The sequence below is a fragment of the Ambystoma mexicanum genome, chromosome 6q, assembly GCF_040938575.1.
Source record: "Ambystoma mexicanum isolate Mex_15411 chromosome 6q, UKY_AmexF1_1, whole genome shotgun sequence".
Lineage (NCBI taxonomy): Eukaryota > Metazoa > Chordata > Amphibia > Caudata > Ambystomatidae > Ambystoma > Ambystoma mexicanum.
This window is the reverse complement of record NC_090937.1, coordinates 1,580,814,933-1,580,841,641: the sequence shown is the minus strand read 5'-3', so window position 1 is coordinate 1,580,841,641 and position 26,709 is coordinate 1,580,814,933. Positions and strand designations below refer to the sequence as shown.

The 26,709-nt window shown below is 46.4% G+C and overlaps 1 protein-coding gene across 1 annotated transcript in view; it reads right to left on the bottom strand.

The window, feature by feature from the left end:
• SPR (sepiapterin reductase) overlaps positions 1 to 26,709 on the bottom strand; it is a 104,890-nt gene that overhangs the window by 66,882 nt on the left and 11,299 nt on the right. The window lies entirely within an intron of this gene.

Genomic DNA, 26,709 nt, shown 5'->3' with positions numbered 1-26,709 from the left:
CCACACAATGCATATGGAATAAATGACCTTTAACTCCTGTAGATTCACCTGCTGTTGCATAGTTCCCCGCCAGGCGGGGAATCCTCTATAACATTAAGCATGTTCAGAGAAATGCAAGAAACTGCATTCATTTTAGTGTTCGAATAGTGTTGTTTTGGGCCATTTACCCTTTAGCTAACAGGCAGTCTCTTTTAGCTCCACGCCTAGAGGCTTTTTTCATATTTGTATAGCACATGTAATAGTGCATATATGAGCAGGGTAGGCGGCAGGGTCTCATGTGAATCTATGAAAGACACCAATGCTAGAGAACAAGTTACAGGTAAGTAGCTTATTCCTTCAGCCTTGGATCTTTCATAGATTCACATGCTGTTGAATAGATTACAAAGCAGTACACATATGTAGGGAGGAGGAAGATGGCTCATCACAGGAAAACAGGTTTCAAAGTAGTGCCTGTCTAAATCCGGATTCCTCCGTAGAGTTCTTGTCCTTGCAGTAGGACCTGATAAAGGTATGCTCTCCTCCCCTCGCCCCTTACTGGTTTTTTCCTCCCCGCCCCCCTCCAGCACTATCTGAAATGTCGTCAGGCCTAGTATGATAGTCGCTTCTTTTGTTCCTCCCCTACCTTTCTGCACCCCTCTCCCTCACCTCTTGTTTTTCTCTGGCTCTACCAGAAATGTCATCAGGCCTAGTACAGTAGTTGCCTGTCTGTTTCCATTTCCTTCCTACTCTTCCCCTCCGTTCCTTATCTATGTCTTAGCTCTTGCACTATCTGAAATGTCGTCAGGCCGAGTACGATAGTTAATTTTACATCCTTACTGTTCATGGCCTGTAAGAATGTCATTGTATTATCCCTTGTTCCCTCCCTTGCTTTGAAACACATTGTGTATAGGCGCTATATAAATAAACTATCATATCATATCATTTTCAAAGACAAGGTATGCATACTGCAGATGTCCGAAAGTGACACTCCTCCTAGAATGCCGGTGGTAGACGAGACTGCTCTCCTGCAATACGCACACGGTCACCAGGAAGTGGCCTGTTCACATGTTGATGGCAGATAGCGATAAAAGCATAGATCCATCTGGAAATGGGACCTTTAGAAAGACCCTTGCCAGTAACGGCTGCCTCAAAGACAACAGTTTCAAAGATTTTCGGCTATCTATGGTTCCATTAACGTAGTATTTGGGCATGAGATCTAGGGAGTGAAGAGAGGGTTCAGCAGGTGTTGTTGGTGAGCTGATGAAACCAGGCAGGACCAAGAGCTTGTTGATGGCATCGTCAACATAAATTTAGAATTTGTACGCACAAGGATCTTGTCTTTGTGGAAAGTGAGGTAAGGTGGTTGCGAGGAGAGCACCTGAATCACACCCACTCGGCAAGCAGGGGGATAGCCACAAAAAAATGCAGTCATCAAGACTTAACATTGGTCTTATGCATCCATTCGAATAGGGACCTTAATTAACCTGTAGAGAACAACATTCAGTTCTCAAGAAGGAGCAGGCTTGCATATAAGGGGAAAAGTCAGAAAAAGTCCTTTCCTAAATTCCTTCACAAGTGGGAGTAACCACAGAGAAGGCGCCGTTGGTGTGCGTGTGAAACAAGAAATTGTAGCCAAATTAATTTTGATGGAAGAATGAGTGAGGCTACTGGTAGCTGGGGAGAGTAAGTAAGCATGGCAGGATTTGCTGTGTCTGGAGGTTAAGGGTATCCACCCCATGACTGGAACACCAGACGAGGAATGTTTTCCATCTCTTGTAACAAGAGGTGGGGGAAGGAGCTCGAGCACTGGAGTTTTGTGGCATATCGGCATAATCGATTTCTAGGGACATAGGAGCCAGGCTGTGAGGCAGAGAGGCGGAGTGAGGATGGTCGATGGTGGAGTACCTCACCCTGGCCCTGCTGTACCTCACCATTGTCCTGCTGGGAAGCAGGTTGTGTACCAGCAGAAGGATAATGGAGGGGCCCAGGAGAGTGCTAGAAACTCAGAGAACCAGAACAGCCTCAGACACACTGGCGCCACAAGGCTCAGTATTATATGGCAAAAAAAAGGGTAGCTGGCGCTCTTCTCCAGAAAGAACGTGGCATGATCACCTGTTCTGAGATGAGGGTTTGCAGCACATGCCTTTTGCAGTATTATTTGGCTGCTGTTTGTTTTCTGTGTGGAGGACTCTTGGGATGAGCGGGACCGGCAGGGAGACCTGAAAGCATTTCCCAGGCTGGCTATTTGAAGGAACCTGCTGGCGAACCAGCCACACTTGACGCTTCCCTTTGTGGCGAACAGATCAGCCATTTTGCCTTCCTATTTTTATTATTTGCAACATATTCGTTTTTATCAGAAAAACGTTTTACCAAACAAAATATACAATTGAGACATCCAGTACAAACACACACTAAATACAGCACTCCGGGTGGTCTTCTCAGCGAGGTTTGCGCTTTATAAATCCTATACAATGATACATACTATGTGACAGGCTCTCAAGGGGGGGTGGGACCCCTCTCAAACCAAACTGGGGCAGGAGGTTTAAGAAGGTACTTGCCAGAGCCAGTCCTGCCACAGAGTTGTGGTGGAGTTCAGAGGGACCCAGTCTCTGCCACTGCTATATGTGCCTAGCTGACTGTATACCGTACCACTTTCGATCATCCCATTTCTGCGGAAGAACAGGATGGCTAGTGTTTTTCTTGTAGCACTGTATTTACCGGAAGTGCTTGCAAAGGAGACCTGGCCCACAGCTCACAGCATAGATGCAGCTGAGCGCCACGCCAGTCAAACCAGCAACCCAGATGTTCCATTCCACACAGACAAAAACCTGGACTGATTGTGGCGGCCCAGCATTGCCGAGAGCCGGCAGGCCCGTGTACGGAAGGTGCGCAGGGCTTAGGCCTGTTTCATACTCTGATGCCTGATGAGGGTGCATGAATGATTCGGTGGGATGGGAACAATGAGTGGTAGGTGTAAAAGAGATGCATGGGGGCAGTAAGCAGTATGGGACAGAGGGAGTAGTGAGTGGGTGTGAAGAGCAAGCTAAAGGGGGAGCATGCAGCAGGAATGGAGGAATCAGGTAAGGAGAGTGCCAGTGTTGGTAGTAGAGAAGAGAAGAGAAGAGAAGAGAAGAGAAGAGAAGAGAAGAGAAGAGAAGAGAAGAGAAGAGAAAAGGTGAGTTGGATGGTGACTGCGATGGTACAACAAGAGGAGCAACAGTGAGCAGGATACAAAGCCATCAATTTGTTGTGTAGAGATGCAATGAGCGAGCACAGTAGGTGGGACAATACTGGAAGGTATATTGTGACAAAGGTATAAAGGCACAGCAGTGAAGTGGTACTGAGCAACAGCCAGGGCTTTAAGTGAGCAGGGCCACTCACCAAAAGCCGTCCATGTGCCGGAGTTCTCTAAGGCATCAGTCTGCTTCGGGAGACTTTCCTAGGTCATGAGAAATTGACATGCAGTGAAAGCAATACATGCAGGGAAGGCATCAGCCTACTAAAGCAAGACAGCAGCACCTGACTGCCAAACACCACTAGCTCTCTCCAAATGTGTATATTTATCTTGTAGTTTGCCGTCACTTTATGGGAGGGTAATATCATACATGAAATAAACAGAAAGGCCAGTGTACATTATGTGCTCAGAAGTGTTGCAACAATGTCACATCTATGTCGTATATAAACATGTATGTTTGTTCTTATTTTCCCAAAATTCTCTTTGATTTCATGAAAAATGCCATGTAGTTTGCATGGGTGTTATTTGTGTTCCTCCACTTTCTCAAGGGTGCTCTTATGGGTGATTCAGGGCCGGCTGAAGATGTCTGGGATAGGCAGAGCTTAAAGCGGTCCGTAGTCTCCCAAAAGTGCTCCTGAGGCAGGGTACTGCTGGGGCTCCCTAAGGTCCCCTGGCCATCAGGTCATTAGGAGCCAAAGCCTATTTTTGTAAAGCTTGAATTTCTCATGCATAAGCGAGAGATTCAGACTTTTGTGAAAAAGCCCTTGGCTTACATCAGCCTTGCCTTTTCTTCCTTAATTATGGCAACGACAACTCCAGGCATCGCTGAGATGCAGGGGTCGTCATCCTTACACCCCAAGTGCGAGTGTAATGATCGCTGGCAGGGTTCAACGTGAGAATTGAGGAAGAAAAGGCTTGACCACTTGAAGCCAATTCAGGCTTTACAAATAAAATGCCTTGGCTTCTGGGGGCTTTGCCCTTTCTTCCTTAACTGTGGTGCTTCCCCTACCAGGAACACCCGAGATGCTGGGATCATCACCCTTGCATCCCGGGTGAGAGGGTGATGATCGTTGCAAGGCGATGGCACTTACCTACGCCGTTTGCCAGCAGTAAGCACACACCCGCTTATGCCACAACACTGTTAGGCCCCGACCACTAGAAGAGCCGCCAATCGATGTGTAATGCCACTTAAAGCACTAGGGATATGTCAACACCTCAAGATCTGTCTTATGCCAGCAACAACACATATAAAGTGATAAAGTGACAAAGCCTTTTGTTTGAGAAGACTGCCACCTCCAAAGGGAATATATGAACACCATTAGCACTTCTTGCAGATTATCACGGGTCAGGCAGATAGCAGGAGTGCAGAAACCCTAAACGGGCACTTAAGGGCTATTAAGTACACTGGGCTAGGTTCATTTATTTACAGATTAAATGTGATTGACGCGTCGATTAAATTGCTTGTCTCCCAAGTCCGAAAGGGATGTATTTATTGATGGCAGTTTATTTAGAAACTGAACCAGTTGGTGATGTATTTGCAGAATGTAGACTTTATGCAAACAAGAACACCCAAAACTATGCTGGCTGGCCCACAGTACGTTTGCAGGACCTCATGATTGTTTTTAGCAATGTTTGTCGCTTGCCTAAGCCATCTGACCATTCTTTAGGATATCTTGTTTTTCCCTATGACCCTCGAACATTTATTGTCACAATTAGAATGAATACGAAACAAACAGGAAATTTTCTATTAATTAGGACACGTTTTGAAATGTAGGCGTGGTTATAGCCCCTCCTGTTCCTATTTTTTCCATTTGGATTCATTCACAAAATACCCACCCACTTACATGAGTATGTATATTGAAATTCATCTGTATACTAACCATAAAGTATTCTATGTTCACTTTGTTGTATATCCGACACTCCTCTTTTGTTCTTTGATGTCATTATGAATTGTTATTGTTTTTGTATATGTATGTTGCTTTTTTCAGTATGGTCTTAAATTATAAACCCTATATATTTGTTTGTATTAACAAATAAATTATTGTTTTCGAATTTTTGTATTTTTGAACACAGTGAGGGGCTTGTACATTTTTGACCCCTTGTGTGGATCTGCCACTCAGCAGACCAACACCTTTACTAAATTTGTGGACCGGCCTCAACATCTGTATCGGTCCAACTAAACGATTGTCTTGAGTATTGTTCACTAGCAAGGGTACACTTATTTGTTTTCATGCCTTCTTTAGGCCACGCCTAGAAGAATTTTGCCACGTCCCCTTTCCAGACCCCTGCCCCCCCCATTCACATCCCATATAAAGCACTGGTGACAGTTTATGTCTGGCTCAGCAGCTGCTAAGGAAAGAGATGAACAGTGTAGTATATGATAACTAGTTGTCCCGTTTGCCTGGACTGTACCGGAATTGGGTTCTGTGATGATTCACCACGTGACGTCACCTTTCCACAGGGGGAGCACTTTCCTATGAGTCTAGGGAGGTGAGATTGCTACCCAATTGTCCCCGCAGGGGTGGTAATATGCAGGAGAATCTCACAGGGAGGGAATCCCCTCCTGGGTATAAAGACGTCCAACTGGGGGAAAGCCTCCACACTACTACCACAGCACATAAACCCCTACCCTTTTCATCCACTATTGATAGTGAGACCTTGTGCTATTGTGAGACATTGACTGTTCCAAATGTGAAGTATACTGTGACAAGGAAGAGCACGAGAAGCACATGGAATGGATATGTGAAAGGGCAAGCAGCTACTGTGAAGAGGAGGCCCTCAGGAAGCATAAAGAATGAACAAGGAACTCTTAACGATGGTGCTGAAGGTAAGCGAGGGCGGAGTCAACAAAATAAAACAACAAGCAAGAAAAGGACTCAGGAAGATTCAACATGAAAGACACAAGTCCCCAAGTGCATCCCAGGAAGTTCAAACTGTGCATTTTGGAGTAGAAGCCGAGCAAGCCCTCTGGCGTGTAATTTTGTGTCTAACCATGTCACATGCTTAAAGCTGAATATTTTGAGCCACAAGTCCAGCCTCGATGTGGATGCAAAATGCTTTAATATTTAGTAAATTACAAGTCGCGAGATCCGCTTTAGCAAAGGGAAATTAGATTACATCAGTGTTATGTGCGAGAACCTGGGATGAGCACCAGTGACCTTGAAGGTGGAACGCTGCAGCCCTTTTCTATAAACCAAGTTGTTTACTGCTCTCTATGCTTTTCTGGGACGAGCACCATTGTACCGATAAGTAGTAAAAAAGAAATAGCAATGCGAAACAACTACAGCACTCTTTGCTTCTTAAGTGGTCAAGGAGCTTTAAGTTACTGACATATAGGGATGTGCTGAAGCAACCTTGCTTTAGTTTACACAAGCTTGATGCTGTTCGCTGGCATCTTTTTTTTAGACAACTTTGAGTTGGTGGACGATGAAGCAGACCTTTGCTAGTTTACTCCAGATATATACTGTTCGCTGATACCACTGCTACAGAGCAGGTCTCTCTCCCTTGCCTCTGTGTAGACAACTTTAGTGGTTGTAGGCGTAGGACAGTGGGAGCACAGATAGTATAAATAAGACAGGCTTGAAACCCAGCACATAGCTGTTCGGTGACAGAGCTAGCAAGACGCGGGGCCAGAAGAAAAAGCACTAGAGGAAGGGGAGAAGCAGAGGCTTTGTGGAACGGAGGGGTGAACAATCTCTTTTTTGCCCCCTCTTGCTGGATTTTAACACTTTTTGGCTGTTTTGAGGCAATGGGAGTCCCAAAAGGAACTGCCTATAGTAAGAAACCAAACAGTGTCTCACCTGCTAGTGGCCAGAGATTGATATCTCAGGTGGCCAGGGCACAGCCATCGCCTTTGGGTCCATACCCCGGGCTAGACCAGTGCGCGAGGAGGTCTATCTCCCTTGCCTCTGTGTAGACAACTTTAGTGGTTGTAGGCGTAGGACAGTGGGAGCACAGATAGTATAAATAAGACAGGCTTGAAACCCAGCACATAGCTGTTCGGCGACAGAGCTAGCAAGACGCGGGGCCAGAAGAAAAAGCACTAGAGGAAGGGGAGAAGCAGAGGCTTTGTGGAATGGAGGGGTGAACAATCTCTTTTTTGCCCCCTCTTGCTGGATTTTAACACTTTTTGGCTGTTTTGAGGCAATGGGAGTCCCAAAAGGAACTGCCTATTGTAAGAAACCAAACAGTGTCTCACCTGCTAGTGGCCAGAGATTGATATCTCAGGTGGCCAGGGCACAGCCATCGCCTTTGGGTCCATAGCCCGGGCTAGACCAGTGCGCGAGGATCACATGGATGAGGGGTCTTTGGGGAGTGGGGGGGAGGCAGCCGGTGGCGAGACGTGGTATTCCTCCCTTTCCTGTACCCATGATCCCTCCTATTTCGTATGATTCTCCAGTGTCCCAACTCCCCCCCCCTTTCCACACAAACAATGTGCCGAGGAAGAGGGTGATCAAGAGTAATAATACTAACTCGTACACATTGCATTCGACATGTCCCGCTAATTGGGTCAGGCAAAGTCAGGCACTTGACTCGAAGTGCATACATCTGATACCAATTAGCTCTCTTCACACGGATAAAAGGCGGAACGTAAAGACACACGCTGAGCAAGGGAGAACACGAGTAAGAGCAGAACCTCTGGCCAGAGGCGAACCTACTGGTGCAGAGCAATGGGCCGAGGGACGCAAGCCACGGGTGGAGAACCCCAGGAGTTCCCTGTAGGATGTTGCTGCCTCCAAAAGGCTGCGAAAGACACATGGAGGAGGTTGAATCCCAAACCATAAGGCTGTATTGTGTTTCAAGGAAGCCAGCAACCCTCCCGGGTGAATGGCAGAGTTGGGGAGGCGAGGCCAAGCCTGTGGTAATACCTTGACTCATAAAATGGAAAAGATAAGAAAGAAACATACACAGTCTGTCTGTTGGCAAGCGACGTGAGAGACCGATGTGTGCTAAAAAGCAGACCTATGAATGAACCTTGAAATAACAATAGCTGTAAAGTCAGCTATACTGAGTAACAGAGTGGTCCGTAAAGTTAGTAGGCCACACAAAGTCTCTGTGAAAGGTGAAAGATTTATAGCGATAAAGTCAATGAACTGTAAAAGTGAGGTGATTGAAATTGACCCTGAGAAAAGGGAAGAGTAAAAAGGTGAACGTTGAACTTTGGTGCATAATACAGTGAAATACCCAGACCAGGAAGCACTGGGGCAATAACAAAGGAGTGTGAATTTAAAGCTGGTGCGTCGAAGTGGTCCTGCGGAAGTCTGTAGAAAAAAGCCACACACACTTGAAAGTCTTCGACATCAGGAAACAGTCCGATCCCGACACAGGGAGAACGAAGGTGTAATAAGTTAGGGGAAGGGAACCCCTAAAGGATGTTAAATAAGCTTGGAGAAGGGAACCCCTGCAAATGTTTTGTTTTGAAAAGTCTGAGCAGGTCTGAGGGACACCAAAGTGAATTTAGAATAACTATACACACCCGACGGCCCTTTCCCTTCCCCACAGGGATAAAAGGCAGCGCACATTTTGAGCAAGGCCAAACGCACGAGGAAGCAGCTATTCCACGGCAGTTCAAACAGAGGAGAAAGGCGGCGAGACCTGAAAGGACAAAAAGGAGGGAAGTACCCTTGCCCTTTTTTCGACCCAGACTCACGAGCTTAGGCAAAAGGAATCATAAAACCGGGAACTACAGCTGGCGTGTGGTGCAACAGATGTCAACAAAGCACGGGGCCCTCCTGCACTGATAACCAAGCCAGGGAGACGTGATTGCACAGCTGGTGAGTCAGAGGGAGAACCGATAGTAAAACCGGACTGTGTTGAGCGACGGTTGCAAACGGCAACATGATATGAATTGAAAGAACTTATGAACAAAGAACTTGTGTGTTACTGAACGTTTAAAGCCCAGGTAAAGATCAGCTGCAGAGTGGCCCAGCACCATGTGGGCGCTCATTCGAAAGACTCTGGTTGGGCGCCTTTTTGGTGGAAACTACAAATACCAGGAGGCCCTAGGAGAGCCCGACGAAAGAGGTCAAAATGGTCATACAAGGGTCAAGTAAAATCACTTGTACAATTGAACGTCTTTAACATGTGGTCAAGTGGAAAGCTAAGGGAAGTGATTCATGCAAGGTGTTACAACTAAGTGAACTGTGTTAACTGGCAAATGTGAACCCGGCTGAGGGATGCCCGCGAAGGAGAGCAAAACGTAACACCCTGTAAACATTGTGTCAACAAGTGTGAACCCGGCTGATGGATGTCCACAGTGAACAGTTTAAAAAGACATTGAGACTCTTGAATGTTACAAGTTGTTGATATTTTGAACGAAAGGCCATTGTGAACCTGACTGAGCGAGGGCAACATTAAAAAAGGATCAGAGCCCAGTTGAGAGGAATCCACGGGTGGAGGAAAAATCACCGGACGGGAAGATTACTGAGAGGAACATTTGTTGTACTGTTTATAGCACATCAGGCCCTCTGAGGCAAGAGTCTTTGTGGAAAAGACACTTGGCCACAGAAGGCCCTGATATTTTGGAAATAAACTGTAACATTGTGCTGGAGAAGCCCAGGAGTGTGCTGTGCGTGAGAGTACGACCTTGTCCCGTGCTAAAAACGTGGGGAAGGGAGACCCCAGTTATGCCATCCTGACTTATCATTTTGTGAACACTTTTTTCTTTTCTGGTGAACATTATCCCACATTATCTTACTGTAATTTAGCAGTAAAGATTGGCAATATGTTTTTTAGTATAGGCCCTTTTTATTTTACAAGACGCCACTAGGACTGCCTTATTATTATTTGATGGTTGTAGCTTGCTCCCATCTTAGATTTAGGTTTAGATTAGGCCTTTTTCTCACCCGTTTATTCAGTTTAATAAACAATCTTGAACTGTGATCACTGTGTCTGTCTTTACTGTTGCCAGCACGAGTTCCTTACATATGCCTCCCTTACACTATGGACTTTTGAGAAGAACTTGGATTTTGTATTGAGATTCACAGGGATTAGTTTAGCTTTTCTCCCCCAAGGCCAATCAGCTCACCACCTAAGAGCAGACCTTATTGTTGATTGGCTACATTAATCCCAATTGTCAGATAACTCTTTTTGAAGCATGTATCCTATTTTTCTGCTTTTTGATAGTGCTCCGATGGGTGGCTTTTTGAGATTTTTTGGCATTTTTTCCAGAATTGTGGAATCTGCTTCAGACATCCAGTCTTCTCCAATTCTCCATCTCATCTCCAACATGAGCAGCGTTTTACCCTTCATTGATATCACATTGAGAAAGGTATTGAGGCAGGTGTTTCTAAGAAGATTGTCTAACACGATTTGCAAGGTCGCCTAGTAGGAACTGGTGAGGCAGGTAGTTCTTTAAGGCGATTTCTTGGAGAAGGTTGATCAGTCCTAGTCTTGATTAGAGATAGAGGCAATGTCAATGATTTCAACCTTTTCATTACTGACATTTTGCATTTGAAGTGTGATGTGCATAGACAAACAAATAATAACAATGTTTTTATATTACTTATTTCTCATAATTAAAAGAGTTACTTTTTTACATGAGAGTGTAAGAAGCATTCATTGAGTGTTCATTACGGAGTGTTCTGTCAGAAGTATTTGAACATGAACTTAAGGAATTGCATTGTGTATTGATGTTTTATATATGGTATGTCTTTAATACACATCAAGGGTTACTGAATGGTATATATGGAAAGCAGTGGACTAATAATAGAAATATATGTGACATTAGTAACCCCCTCCTGCGCAGATGAAAGAGATTAGCTGCCTACTGGAGGAGTTGTTGTCTACTCTCTTTACTGATGTACAGTGACAGGTATATGTTTTTCCCTACCCCTACTCCTACCACAGCCCCTAGTGGGGGATCTTGGACACTCCCCTGGGAGAGTTAGGGGTGATAAAAATCACGTCACCTCAAGATGAAAGAGGCGAGCCAAGAGACGCAAGTAACACATTGAACTGGTCAGAAACGGCCCGACACGCTAAGGGCAAAGAAGGACCATGGTGGTGATGTGACCCGTAGTGGGTGGACCAGATGATCCTGGAACGACACTTTGACTGCCAGCAGTAACCTGCCGAGGAGCAGAACAAGAGAACAGAGCTGAGAAGCGAACAGCAAGAAGCAAGACCTGCAGCCCCGTAAAGAATGGAAGCAAATTCCTGCAAAGCAGGTAACGGGAAAGAAAAAGGCTGGGTAGGTACCGGGTAAAACGAAAAGTGATTCAAGGTTGCATCTGGTGTATCTCCCTAAGCGCAGTGTCCAGTACGACACCACTGCTAAAACAGACATTAAGAAATAGTCGATCCGGGGTTACCTCCCTCCGTGCAGTAGTCAATCTCATACCACTGTTGAAGCAGAAACAAAGTAAGCATGCATCAGAAGTCATCTCCCTCATCACAGTGGACAAGCCAATACCACTGCTCCAGCAGAGTGCATCGGGAGTCATCTCCCTTTGTCGCAGTGGCCCAACCACAACCACTACTCAAGTAGACAGGCGAATGGTTTACAAAGATACAGAGAATCCTGGAAAACATATTTATCATCCAGATGGTAAACTAAGGCTGTGAGCTCTTCTATGTCCTGGAAAGAGTTGACGAGATTGATACAAGCTTTCTGTAAAAGGGCTGAAGAATTGCTGTGGAGAACTTTGATAAAGGAACCAGGGGAAGGGAGTCATTTCCCCTAGACCTGTTTTGAAGGGTCACTGAAAGAATTGTTATCACAATAGGACTGAAGCAAGACACCAGGAAAAGGGAGTCATTCTTCAGGTGTAGGAACTTTACTTTTGTTATGGACTTTTGGTTTACATGTTAGGGTTCGATTGCTAGGTTTCTGACACAGGACGGAGAACATAATATTTTTGGACAGACATTCTGACATGTGCTTAAATTTTGCTTAGTGAGGCAGGACAAGCCCTTAGAAGTAGGGAGAGAGAGGTTTTTTCTTTCATAATAAAGGTTTGGAGCCCCAAACATGACCCCTCCTTGTCAGTCTACTTCATCTACACGCTCACAGTTCTGGCACCACCTCCCGATTTTTCAATTTGCCCCGGTTTTGGGAAAAGGGAAGGGGGTTACTGGCACAATCCCAGTTTGACTGCAGGGAATTAACCTTACAGCCACCTGCATTACCCGATTGTGCCACAGAAACTGTTTGGGAAATGACAATACATTGCAATCGAAACAAAAGTTCCTTTGTTTTTAACATGCTTACATTCACAGTCAAATCTGGGCAAAATGCATGGCAGAGTAGTGCAGAAATGACTGTGGTATCCCGCCTGCAGGGGTGAGGGTGGAGGGAGGGGAGAAGGGTTCGAAATTGAGGGGAGCTGGGAGCTATTTAGCTCCTGCTTCTAGCATAGTAGAGCCTGATTGGCATGAAACCAACAGCTATTTTTGGCTCCTAGGGCCAACTGATGCCCCCCACATATGCAAATGTGACATGAACATTGAGTATTTAAGCATGTTAATAAAGAAGAATTAGACTACATATTACACCTTTAAACACAAGTTAAACACAATGGCTCATACAATAAGAACAAAACGTTAAAGGAGCATCTCTGGTAACTCCCGGTTCTCCTGCCTACAGGGTAATGCCTGACACCCAGGAGCTGGTTTTAGCTCATGTTCATCAAATCTCAATTTCAAACCCTGTGGGAGGTTGGGTTTTGAAGTGGAAGGATCCAACGTGCAGTTGGGGGACACAGGGCACAGACCCACTTTTATGTTTTTGCTGGTCCCAGGTTTTTATTTGGAAAGTCTGGTCACCTTAGAGCATTAGGAATGTCAGCCACGTGAGGGGAGCTTTGAGCATGCAGTAGTTAGGGTGATCAGAACAAGGGCATCAGAAGAGACCAGTAGAAAATCAGCAGTTATTCGGAGGAAGACCACAGTGACCGGGATTGGTCTGGTTACTTACTGGTACATCTTAATTAATCCTAGTCCTACATTTCCCCCATCATAGTACTTACATTTGAAGCCCCGCCCCCCTCAAGGAGAAGCATCTTTCTAAAAGCGGTCCTTCCTTTTGGCCCCAGCCCTACTAGGGAGACATAACCTCCTTGTCTCCCATGATCCCTACATTTTCCTTCCTCAACTGAATCATGGGACCCTTCTCATATATGTCATGGTGGGGAGGGGTGTCAATACTGTGAAGAGGAACGGAATAATCTCCACGTTCCACATCCTTGTCCCAGTACTTTGAGATTCACCCACCCTATTCTGATTGGGAAAAGACCTATGACAAACCTCCTGGACACAGATAGCTTTCATGGACACCAACACCAACTTTTATTATGAGCAACTACACCCAGCACCATTCCTTCAATACATTACTGACTGTAACACCTCAACACCAAATGAGCTGGGCCTGTGATTGGAGATATTTAACCTGTGATGTCTTATGAATGTATTAGGATTTGGCCAAGTGGATGCTCTTCAGATTTCCTACAAAAACACACACTGTAACCATTCCCCTTATAGATCTACTCTGAACTAGGCCTAGGGGTTATTCGTCAGTAATTTTATAGGCCACAAGGATGACTGCATGAATCCAGGTACTGATAATCACAGTTGAAGCTTTGCTGCCCGTTCCCCCTAACCCAAATGCCACTAGAGGTTGTCAGTCTGCCTGTCGGTCTCAGTTCATTTCAGTTATTCGAGAACTGTTTGCTTAACATCTAAGAAGTGCTAAGCCATCTCTTCTGGGGAGTTTGGCTCTTGGAACAAATGGCAGTAGGACTATCTACTGGGATCCATGAAATTTCAAGACAACATTGGGGTTGAAAAATATGATAGCATCAGATCGTATTTTCAAGAATGGGGTCCACACATTAGGGCAGTGGTGAACAACATGTGGCTCTTCACATGACATTTTTGGCCCTCCAAGTCACATGAGCTTAACAATTAAGTGCTATCTAGCCTAAACTCAGTCAGTCGCCAAGTCTGTCATGTCAGTCTTGTAACGTCTCGGTTTTTCTCTTTGCATCAAGATAAGTGCACAGTTTCACTTCTATTTAAAAACATAATTTCAGTTACAAATAGCCATTAAAAGCGTATGGGCCACATTGCAAGTCTGGTGGTATCTCAGCAGTAATTCCGCTGAGATACCACCAAACGGAATTACTTTTACCGCCACTTGGCCCAGCGGAATTACCACCGCATTGCAAGTTGTGGTGGCGGTCTTAGTCCCCATTAATTTGAGTCAAGGAGGACTCCATGGGGGATTTGTGCACACCTGCATTAGGACACCAATTTCCCAATGTCACCTTCTCTTCTAGTTGATGTAATCGACATTTACGGAGGTGGTCTTCAATGTCAGAAGCCTTAGGTCAATAGAAGCCAAAGGCTCAAAGAGAGTCTTCTGCCACATATCCAGCACCATAGGAATGATCCATGGAGGGGACACAGTTACTCCCACTGCTATAGATATTTCCACACTCTTGAGTTATTTAGCCACAAGCTTGTCTCCTTAAGTTGAGAATGAAGGTCCCCTAAAAGCTTTAGTGGCTTCCCACTGTGCCCTCAAGGTGGATATAGCCAGCCGCACTGGAAGCCTCCTACATAAAGAAATAGGAGGATTACAAGAAACCCACATTGAAGGTGATATTCAAGTGACAGAAGATTTTCCCTACCAAACCAAGCCAAGAAATGTGCAGAGTACCTATCACATGACTTCATAGTCGAGGGTCTGCTTGCTCTCTGAGCAGACTCTGCTACTTGGACTGATAACCAAAATCTCTGCAATACCCTGCTCCCAATTTCCACACCAACCATTGAAATGAATGTGTCAGGATGTGAACCTTAGGATCTTTCACAGGAGAGGGCAACTTGGGAATCAGCAACACCGGACGACAAGTATAGCTCTGGCTAAGCTCAACCTGATTTTCCGTAGTACTCTGGGATCAGGGGATTTGGAAGAAAGGCATAAACCAAAGTCTGGGCCAGTCCGACAGCATTGCATTCAACCCGAAAACCAGAGGGCTGACACCTGGAAAAGAACTTGTCGACTTGAGCACTCTCCAGTAAAATTAGGTCCCTCAAGTCCATTTCCTCCTAATCTGGGAGTCAGTCAGCCTTCACATTGTCTATCCCACTGATGCGAGTGGCTCTAGAGACAATGGCAGTGGCTGCTGGTGAATTCTTTAATTGGAGGGGTGTAAATCTTTCCCATAGAAAAAATGTGGTAGCAACCGAGCAATGTAGGGCAGTCTAGCCACACAGCAACAGTTATTATGTTTAGTTTGGCAAATATGAGTGTTGTTACGTGGCTCGACTGCCATGCGTTTCTCAAGCCAGTCTGGTAAGGTTTTATGATTCTGGCATGGCATTGTTTTACTGGGAAACTTTGTATGCTTTAACATTGATGCCCATTAAAAAATGCACCTCTTCCCCTGCCTCCCTCAAATCAGAGGCCCGCTCACTAGCACCCATACAACCAACTACACACATTCATTCAGCATCCCTATACATTCACGTGCGCATCCATACACATCATTCATAACTCTTTTACCCGGACACCCATAATATACATTCTTTCATTCAAACGTGCACCCACACAACATGCACTCTTTCAATCATGCACGTAACCAAACATACACTCATTTCCACACACACAGCCACACACACATTCTTTTTCCTTACCTGCAGCCCCAGTTCAGAAACTGCTCCGCCATCAGCAGGACAGGATCCCAAGAGGGTTCTCCAGCTCCCGCGCAACATGGACAAGACCAGAAAGCAATGTGAGCTACCTGTTTCTCGTACATACGTGCAGGAGTCAGAGCGCTCCCTGAACTATGCGTTATCTGCTCTGAATGCCCAGGCAGGCATACAAGCCGCATCTACTCACACTCAGAACTTCAGTAGTCCAGCCTGTATCCCCAATGGGCCATGCAAGGTGTGAGATGCAAAATGTCCCTCGCCTTGCATCTCCCATTCAACAGGTGTGCTGGAGTACCTATGAAAGGGAAACAGTAGTTGCATTTAATAGTTCAGGCCAGCCCAGAAGTGTGCTGTCAGCTGCTTGTTGTAGCTGATGGAGCGCTTAGTGTTTTAATGGGTCTAGCTTTGTGGCTCCTCCAGAATGAGGGGGGGAGGAGGGAAATCAATGCCGCATAGGCCCGGGAAGAGGGGTACCTTTATGCCCAGCTGCCAAATTCATTAATAGAGAACCAGGGGCTTGGACTCTTGCTCCCCCACTGACGGTTTATATTGGAGTGGGCCATGGATCTTTCGGTCTTTATAACAGAGCGTCTTTTTCTAGAACATTGAAGGTTATCAGTGCTCTGCCGGTCGCAGCCAGTTCTTGCTAATTGGATGAATGTCTGTGATCGCCATGTAATCATATATCCCGATGGCTTAGGTTTACTAGAGTGGCACCCTCCAGGGGTTGGTTGGGGAACCTCCATTTGAGGTTCTTCCTCAAGGCACTGTTTAGCAGAATCCTCTGTTCGAACTGTTAGGATGACATTGAAGATCTGCCCACCAGGCTAGCCAAAGGTTGCGATCTCTATAGTATTAAACGGCTTTCATTCCTCACCTTTAAGAGGATAGAGTTGTGACATGAACTGGGGCATAGAGCTATGTTTTAAATTCTTCCATTCTCATAGAATTGTGTCCTTCATAATTATAAATGTTCTTTTATAATGCGCTTAATACTAGCGAGTAGTTTCTAAGCGCGGGAACGGGATTCGAACATGTGTTGCGCTGCGTTGTCTTGCTTGAAAAACATGCGATCCCTGAGCTATCCTTCCTCCCCGGTACATATGCAATATCATATGGAGGCACACTTTTAGTGGGGGTTTATACTCTCCATTCTTTTGAATCACTGATGAGTTTCTCTGGGCTTGCTCTGTGAAACCTATAGCCTCCTAAATCTGTTCTGGCACCCTTTTGACTTATTCCCTTGTCAAGGTACTTGCCAGCAGCTTTATCTTCATCTGTAGAAGAGAAAGGACCAAATGAGGATGACGATGTGGAAGAGGATAGAGTAGAGAAAGATTGGAAAAGGGACAGCTTCTTTATCCTCCTACTGGTTTCTTTTTTCACCCATTGAACCTGCTTAAACAAGTTCTTTAAATCTTTCTTAGAAAGGGTAACCGACTGATGCTCTCCTTTGCGGGTCTTCTTTCTTTTCTTATTTGAGCTGCTTCTAGAAGAAGATTTGCTTTGTCTCTTTGATACGTCTCTTCTCTGCTTTCTTACTTATCCTGCCAAATACTACAGGAAACATATTCCCCCTGAGACAGTCTTCTAGCAACCTACTTGCTTATTATGACTCCAGATTTAGCCTTCTTTTTTTCCATGCTTGCACATTGCTGATACACCGGGCCTCATCCAAGATGGTGGTCTTGTCTCCAACACACATATGAACTGAAATATAGTTGCAAGTGGGGTCTCACATCAATCCTGTGGCCTCTCTGCCATTAGCAAGTAGCCTTGCGGGAACCCAGCTCCTTCCCCTCATCCCGGTCGCAGGATCAGAAAATGCCCCAGGAGAGCTGAACAACAAGGAGGTCAGTCCTTCCCTGTGTCTGGACTGCAGCTTCATGACCCATGCCTCCAGCGGGCCCCATTAACCCGCTGAGAAACCAGTGAATCCGTCAAGCCCTCACCCTCGTCCCTCCTGGTTTTCGGACCGTGGCTGCTTGGATGAGTATTCTACTGGGTCCTTTCATCTCCACAGAGGGAACAACAGGGGGGTGGACTAGTAGACAAAAAAAAGGAATGGTGGGATACGCAGAAGGTTTTCTTTAACTTGGTTTTAGTTTCCAAGATTATTCTTTTATTCAAAAACAAATCTAAAATAATTATTAAACACAGTTTTCATAAAACATAATGGCTCATTCATTTTCACTCATTCACAGTCACACTTTCTTCAACAAACTCACACTAAATTTCTCAAAAAATGGTCTATATATAGGAAAACAGTCGTAAATCTGTTGTCTCTTGGCACATTTGTAATTCATACAGAGAACTCTGCATTGATTTGGGGGTAACAATAAGTCTGTGTTGTATCTTTCCCACAGATTCTCACGTCGACACGTGTTTCAGTTGCTCTCCACGAGCATCATCAATAGTGCTCTCTATGTATGGCAACCTTCTTCAGGACAAACAACCATTTTTCTTATACCTATACTGGCTTAAGCCACACCATCTGTGAACAATAAAATACATAAAGAAACCCAATCAGTATTTTGTGTTCCCATCGTCCCCTATTTAAATTAATTTGATTGCATATTAATATGTAGTCCCTTCCAAGCCTCATATGGGCTTGGAGCTCTTGCAGCATGGTCTGCATCAGATAGGTTTTAATCCATGAGCCTGGCGCCATAGACGCCAGGACTGCACCCAAATAGCCCCTAATTGGGGTTGTTGGGCTTGCTTGGGGTAACTTGATGCCTGCTTCATGGACTTGGGCTGGATCCCCGGGGGTGGGCATCATGACATACTAGTCCACCCCCCTGTTGTTTCTTGATTTAATGAAATGTAGGACTAGGGACGTTAATACAGATACCCCTTCTTTTTTGCACCTCCACAGAGGGGCCGGCAGGCATCATTCAAAAGTCCTATTCTCCTTGCCCTTTGAGGAATAGGTTTCGACGAGGGCCACTCACCATAGTCTCACGGCGCCTCCCCCCATCGCCCCCCCCCCAACGCCCTCACCTTCCCCTGCATGGGAAGGAAGTATGGTGATCTAAATTGCAATCCCTGGAAACAGGATCCCAAAAAAAACAGAGCGATCATAGAAGATTGGGGGGGTGTTGTAATCCCTGTTTCCCATACTTAGACTGTGTAAGAGTACTCTTCCTTCCCCGTAGCAGGTACAGTTCCCATGGATACATCCACCACCACCCCTGTTGCACCTGCCAAATATAATTGCTGTTAACAGGAGATGGGGTCACTCTGGGTTCTTAGATCACTAATGGACAAATACACCAGAATTAATTTTAAATGAATCCCAACTGGGGCCCTACTTTATTTATAATACCCTTCCCTTTCCGATTCCCTAGGATCCCCTGGCGTGAGCTCCAAATAAATAAATGGGGATCTGCTATGTAAGCTCACCCTTCCTTGGAGGGGTCTCGGGGACACAGAGGGTGAGTCGGACGCAACAGACCCCTTACCTAAACTCAGGTACCACCCGTATGGAGTCTGAGGCCAGAGGATGGCCTCTGTGGGTGGCCCCATCTCACTAGGCTGTCTCAGGCAGGCCAACACACTACCCCGCTACCTACCCTTTGCATCCTATCTCCAATTTAAAATCATTATTCATACTTATCGTCCTACTCCCTACTTAACAGTTGAACCTACATAACATTCCCATTAAAAAACCCTACTTCATGTTTAACCTACTTAACAGTAATTTACTATATACATATTTGGGTGAAGGGGGCACACCCTTCCCCACCAAATATTTTTAAACTACTGGACGGAATAACCCCAAACCTGAAATGAAGGCAATGCTTTGTGCCCATGTTTTTTCTTATTTGGTCCAAGTCCGTCAAGCGGTTTTGCGCTTCCGTATGCAAAGATTTTGATTTTCTCTCTATGGAAATGAATGGAAGTAGACCAAAAACAGCATTTTGTTTTCTTAATAACATTTATTTTTAAGGAACCATTCCCCATCATTACTTGGGTCTGTCTCTGGTGCCTCAGCAGGGATGGCTTCAAGGCGGATTGTAGGGCTGGCTGCGTAATAGTTGCCCCATTGTTCATTCTTCTGCGTGGCCCCATGCATGCCATGGAGCCACCCACAATCACCATGCTGACCGCGCTTCACCACTGCTTCTGGGTGGCCCCCTGTGCAAGTGGTGGTCCGCCTGTTAACACCGTTCCCGCAGCCTTTCTGCCTTCTTCAGGGTGGCCCCACTGGTTTGCTTTCCTTCACCTGGGCTTCCCAACGGAGCAGCCTGGGACTTCCTCCCTCCTCTACCTCCTCACCCAGGCTGGTGGAGAGACCCGCCCGGGACTTCTGATCAACGCTCCAACCACCTAGGTGGAACGGACTTCCCCGCTCTTCACCTTCCGAACCGCATCTGACTTACACGACCTGCAAGGACTTTTATGAAGGGTACACCTCAAGAAAGGTTCGGAGGGTTGAGGGGAGTGGAGCAGCCACTACTGCTCTATACTAAACATCCCAGTGTTTGCGTGTACTTCCACCTAACCGTTCCACTTGGTGTACTCTGTCTCTGTGCATCCCTAAGCTCCCTTCTAGCGTGTGGCCGTTTTTGTGTTGAGTCCCTCCCCCGGGTCCTCTTCATCTGTTACAGTTGTGCTGTGAACTGTGTCCAATTAGTCTCTCTCCCACTCGCTAGGTCCCCTTCAACTTGGTTGTGCACTGTGGACTGTGAACTCCCAATAGGCTCACTCGCACTCTCTAGGCCTACCTCAACTGTAGTTATTGTGTACTGTGAACTCTCATTAGGCTCTCTCCCATTTCTCTAGGTCTCCACCCCATCGGGTCCCGTGTACTGTTTGTGTGACCTGTCTGTTCTTCTTGTGTGCTCCCTTCAGTTATGACTGCTCCTGTGCATCCTGCGTTGTGCAGCACTGGACTGTGCATCTCTCTTTCTCTCTCTTCCTCCTACCTTCTTCCTCACACCCCGTATGGTGCTCTCCATTTCTCCAAAAATCTGCCACTCTAAAAATTGAGGAGAACCATCTCTCGTTCTGGAAGCACCTCAAGACCTTCCTCTTTTCTTCTGCCTTCTCTCCCCCTCTCCTGATCTGTTCTCTCTTGGCACAGTGCACCTGGCCACCCTCTGTCCTCCGAGCCCAGGTACCTGCTCACCCCGCCACCCTCCCACTCTGCCTCCAGGCCACCCCTTTCACTGGTGTCTGTATCTGTACCCATACAGCCCCCTCCCCTTTTCTTCCTGCACTTATCAGACCTACCCTGTCTGCTGCCTTAAACCTGGCACTTCCCAATTGCTGGCTGCACTACCACTGTTTGTTGCCTTTATTATTTATTTATTCATTATTATTTATCTGTTTCTCCTTTCCTTCGCACTTTCCACTTCTCCCCCTTTCCATGCACTTTTCCCCTCTCCCATGCACTTGCACGTTCTTAATGTCTCTGGGCCTAGTAAGATTGTTGTTTTGTTCTCCCCTGTCCCCTCCCTTGTCGCACTCTGAAACACATTCTGTACGAGCGTGATAGAAATAAAATATGAATATTAATCTGTTCTAATTGTTACTCTATCTTCTATCCTATCCCTCTCACAAGTCTTGAAGGAAGAGGTTCAAGAGAGACATCCTTGTCTGCAACCCAGGCCTCCCTATCGCTGATACCTACATCAGTGCTTCCTCTAGACAGACTCTCACTGACATCCTCATTGTCGTTCCTTCACCAGACCTATGAACCACTCACATGGTCTCGGCTCTCTCTCCTATCTCTTCCTTTCCCATTAATGGTGGCACTCGGTGCGAGGCCCTCTTGGTCGGCTTCCTCTCCTCCAAGACCATCATTAATATCTATCTGAATTGCACCGTATTGGTCCAGGTCCCTCAGCCCAATATCCTCCTTTTTCGATAGGCCTCGCCTACGTCTTATTAACTTCCTGCCTTCTCCTGCTACTCATTCTAGCACTTCTCAGGTTTTGCGGAAACCTCCTTCCACTGCCTCTCCGGCACCGTGCTCATCCTCTCTGGCTATTATGCCACCTCCTGCTACCACCTCTGCCCACTCTCAGGCCCCTCCACCTCCTCCGCGGGGTGTACCTCAAGCCTGTACCCCTTCCCAGAAGTCTTTCAAATGTAGCAACCCGCTCTACGTCGCTTCTCTTAACTCTTGCTCTGCGGTCTTAAACACTCCTCTGACATCTGCCATGTTATGGGACACAAAAACACACCCTCCAAAAGGATTCTGCGCCACAATTAAGGTAATTCAATTTAGAAGACTGTTGTTTATTTGAACAAACAGTTTTAAATATACATCACACTTTGCCCTTTGATGACATGTGTTTCGGCAAAAACTCATCGCCTTTTTCAAATCAGGGCTTTGCAAAAAGTAAAGCATAATCAACCACAGTATTGACGAGATATTTCGGAAACTAAAATTGATTCGGTCATTGAAAAAGAGTCACATAGAATAATATTGTAGACAGAAAGACAAAGGACGGGGAATGGGGAAGGATTTGTGAGGGTGGAGAGAATTGAGAACATAATGTTAAAACGCACATAAGCTTCAACCAGCATAGAAAAAGAACACCAAACTCAAAATAGGGTCTATCAAGTTAAACCTCTACTTTGTGAGTCTGAACAACAGGATAGTTGTGAAATATTATTTGCTGATTAATGCACATAAATGATGAGTTCCGCATCTGACGCCATTACTAGAACAAACACATGCACCAAATCAAATCAGAACACTGCCTCAATACAATATGCAATTTGGAGGGTACGTTTTTGTGTCATTTGATAGAGGTGGGGACTTGACCTCTGTCCCTCCAGAGTCTGCGAAATCAAATCCGAACGAGAAACCTCATATAATTGGGCCCAGAGTGACGTGCAATTACCCCAGTGTTCTTTTTCAACTAATGTTATGCTAGGGCATTTATAAAGTGCAGCATTTACCAAAGAGGGCATCAAGGCGCTAGGCAAAGAGAGTCCTACGTCAGAAGATAAAGCAGAAAGTACAGAATTTAATCAGAGGGGAAGAGCAGAGTCTTGAGTAGGCGACAGAAGGAAAGATGGTCCTGAACCTGACGCAATGGAAGAGGAAGCAGGTTCCACAACTGTGCACCACAGACCAAGTAGGAGCGGTCTCCGAAGCAGGCCAGCCGGGCACGAGGGACGTAGATAGAGCAAGAAGAAGCAGAGCAGAGAGAATGAAAGGGAACATAATGAACGAATTTCACCTGAAGATAGACTGGTCCGCTCTTGTAGAAAGCGCGATGAACTATGCACAGGGATTTAAAATGTAACCTGCTAGCAATAGGCAATTAGTGCAGAGCCTTAAGAGCAACAGAGGCCAAGGAGAACCAGGGAGCCCACAAAGCCAGACGTGCCGCAGAGTTTTGAAGTACCTGAACGCAAAGAACCAGATATTTAGGTAGATCTAAGTATAGAGAGTTACAGTAGTCAAGAGAGCCAGAAATAAGAGAAGAAAACAGTCGGACAAAGAGAAACTGGGAGATAGGGGAGAACCTTACGAAGAACACGAAGTTTAAAGTGTACAGCCTGACATACTGCACTCACCTGTGGAAGAAATGAGAGACAGAGGAGGAGAGCTTAACCCCAGGTTTTTGACAATGCAGGAGGGATGGGTAGGGGACCCAGCTCCGTAGGCCAAAAGACCAGAGAGAAGTGTCAGGCTGGGGACCGACTAGAAGTACCTCGGTTATATCCCAATTAAGACAAAGCCAATTACATACCATCCAGGTATGAATTGTCGAAAAGCAAGAATGACAGTGGAGAGCAGTGTCGGACGAGGCCAAATTCAGACGCATCAAGATCTGGGTATCGTCGGCATATGAATAACAACGAAAAGCAAAAGACTGAATCAGCAGAATGAGCGGGCGAATGTAGACATTAAAAAGTAAAAGAGACAGTGCCAAACCTTTAGGTACTCTGCAGATGAGAAGAAGAGCAGAAGATGTACAAGGGGAATGAAACTGAGATTGAGAGTGATCTGTAAGAAAAGAAACTAACCACTGCAGGACTGTGCCAGAGATGCCTGGTTGGTAAAACAGCTGAATAAGAATACCGTCGTCAATGGTGTTGAACGGCACAGAGAGGTCCAGGAGGAGGAGAGCAATCCCCCACCCCTGGCCAGCAATCTGGGCAAGATCACCACCACCAACACTAAAACCGATTGAGTACCTTGACCAGCCCTAAAGCCTGACTGGAACAGGTGAAGGCAGCAAGAGTTTTCCAGAAAAGCGGAGAACAAAGGCATAAGTGATTCAAGCAATTTCATAGGGTAGAACAGAAGAGAAATGGGACAGAAATTAGCCGAGAGAGCGGGGTCCAGACTGGGCTTCTTGAGAAGGGGAATGACCAGCGCATGTTTAAGAGAAGCAGGTACAACACGCATGGATAGAGAAAGATTCGCAGAGGGAGATACAGTCTGGCAATCTGAGGAATAATCTCCTTAATGACCCTGAGAGGAATAGGGTCGGCTGGAAAGGCTGATCTAAGATGCAGCGTAGCTGCGATAATGTCAGCCTCAGAGAATACAGAAAACTGAGACCAGAGAGGCGAGAGAGTAAGAGCTTGATCAACACAGGGAGACAGAGAAGCCGAGCGCTGGGCAGCAAGGACCTTCTGTCGGATAAGAGAAATTTTATCCTGGAAAAAAAAAGGATAAAGAACAGCGCAGAGAAAGAGAAGGGCTCATTGAATTGGCAGGAGGGAGAGTGGACCAAGCATGCACAATTTAAAAAAAGAGTTTTAGGGGCGTTAGTAGCCACTTCAACGGAAGAGGTGAGGAAAGCACACATAGCATCAAAGATGGCACGCTGATAGCTGGCAATAGCCCCACAGAGGGCAGACAGGGCAGGGGGAGAATAATCAATTCTCCAACTGCGTTCGGCCTGGCGCTTAGTGCAGCACATCAAGAGGGGCCGAGAACCAGGGTTGCAAAGGACGAGCGTGAGGCTTAGAGGGCCGAAGAGGAGCCAGAATATTGGCCGCAGCAGTAAGTGCCGAGGTCAAAGAGGAGAGATCCAATGGGTCGACACAGGAAGATGTCAATGATGTTGTTAATAATGGCAGGCCGGCAGACACTATGCCATCGACAAGCAGGAGGACCCGGTAGAGGAGGCGCGGGGGGACCCGGAAAGGCATTGATAGAAAAAAAATGACTTTTAAAAATCAATGCAATTCCACCACCGTGACGGCCGGAGGAACGATCATATCCGAGAATGGCATAATTGGGAGGTAATGCCTGGCCAATAACCGGGTCCGAGGAATTCCTGAACCAGGTCTCCGTAAAAAAGGCAAAAATCAGGCAAGGTATCTTGTAGTAAGTCAGGACAGAAAGAGGCGTGTACCACAAGGTAGCGTGCATTCAATTGAAAAGCATGCAGCCCCGCAGTGTCCTCACTCTCACCGAGACATGGTTCACGGCCAGCTATGTCACAAGTTTTGACACTCTCATCCCTGATGGCTACAAGATCCTCTCCATACCCAGAACTACTGACCCGGAAGTAGTCAGTAGCCCTGATCTTTCCCGAGTGGGTCCTTGCATCTGTCATTCCTATGCAGGCATACTCCTCCTTTGAATGCCTGATCTGCAGACTCTTTATCTCTCAAGGTCTCTCGCTGAATGAGGCCACCATCTACAGGTACCTGGCCAGGTTGCCCACTTCCTCTCCGAGTGGGCTGACCTCTTTCGTTCCCTCTTTGCCTCTACCTCTCAACCCCTCCTGCTTGGATGCTCTTAATCCCTCCTCTGGGCTCTTGCGTAACCTCTGCAACACTCTCTCTCTTTCCATTATCCCCTCTGGCCCGACTCACTCTGTTGGACATGCCTTGGATGTTCTCCTCTACTCAGACATTCCCCTCTCCAACCCTCTCACCACTCCTCTCTCCTGGACTCATCACTTTCTGCTCTCTTCTCACCTGAAATTCTCTGTCCCTCAGGCTAAGCTTACCCGGCACTGCCACCTACCTTATCGGTCATTCGGCCCATGAAATGTGTGTGTCAGCGGAGGCTTTTGCTGCTACTTTCTCTGCTCCTCCTACGCCTGCAGCTGACTACCACTCTGAGACAGCCCTCTCTAACTTACATATTTTTATCTCCAACACCCTGGACGTCCTTGCCCCGGTCATAAGAATCCATCTGAAACCAACCTCCAAGTGCAACTCTTGGTATGACTGCGACCTTGCCGCCCTGAAACCCAGGTACAGGGTGGCTGAGAGGAAATGGAGGTCTTCGGAAGCATCCTCCTACAAACTGGTCTGCCGCCTGCTCCAGAGGCAATACAGACTCTCTGTCCTGTCCAATAAGAGAGTACACATCCAAGCCCGCTTTTCCGTGGCCTCTAACAACATGGCCGAACTCTCACCTCTCCTGTTCCCTCTCAGGCCCTCTGTACGGCTCCGACTTCTCACTTCACCACTAAAAGTCAGGACGTCCTGTCTGCTCTCTCCGCTACCTATACCTAGCTCGGCCCCACTCTGGCTGGCCCCTCCTTCTCCTCCACCTTATTTCTCTTTCTCTCCGACAGCACCTGACGAAGTTTCTAGAAAGGTCGGATCTATGAAAGTGCCGTCCAAACAGGTGCTCCCCTGCTCCTGCAGAACCATCAAGAACCCCAGTGTCACCCTCGCTCCAGCTATGGCTGATTTCTGCAATCACTCTTTCACCACTGGATCTCTCCCCTGTCTCCTCAAGCACAGCCTTGTGCACCCCCTCCTGAAGAAGCCTTCTGCTGATCCTACCTGTCCGGCAAACTATTGTCCGATCTCCATCACTTCTTTCCTGAACAAACTCCTGGAAAAGCTGGCCATCTTCCATCTTACTCTCCACAATGAATCTGTTGGTCGTC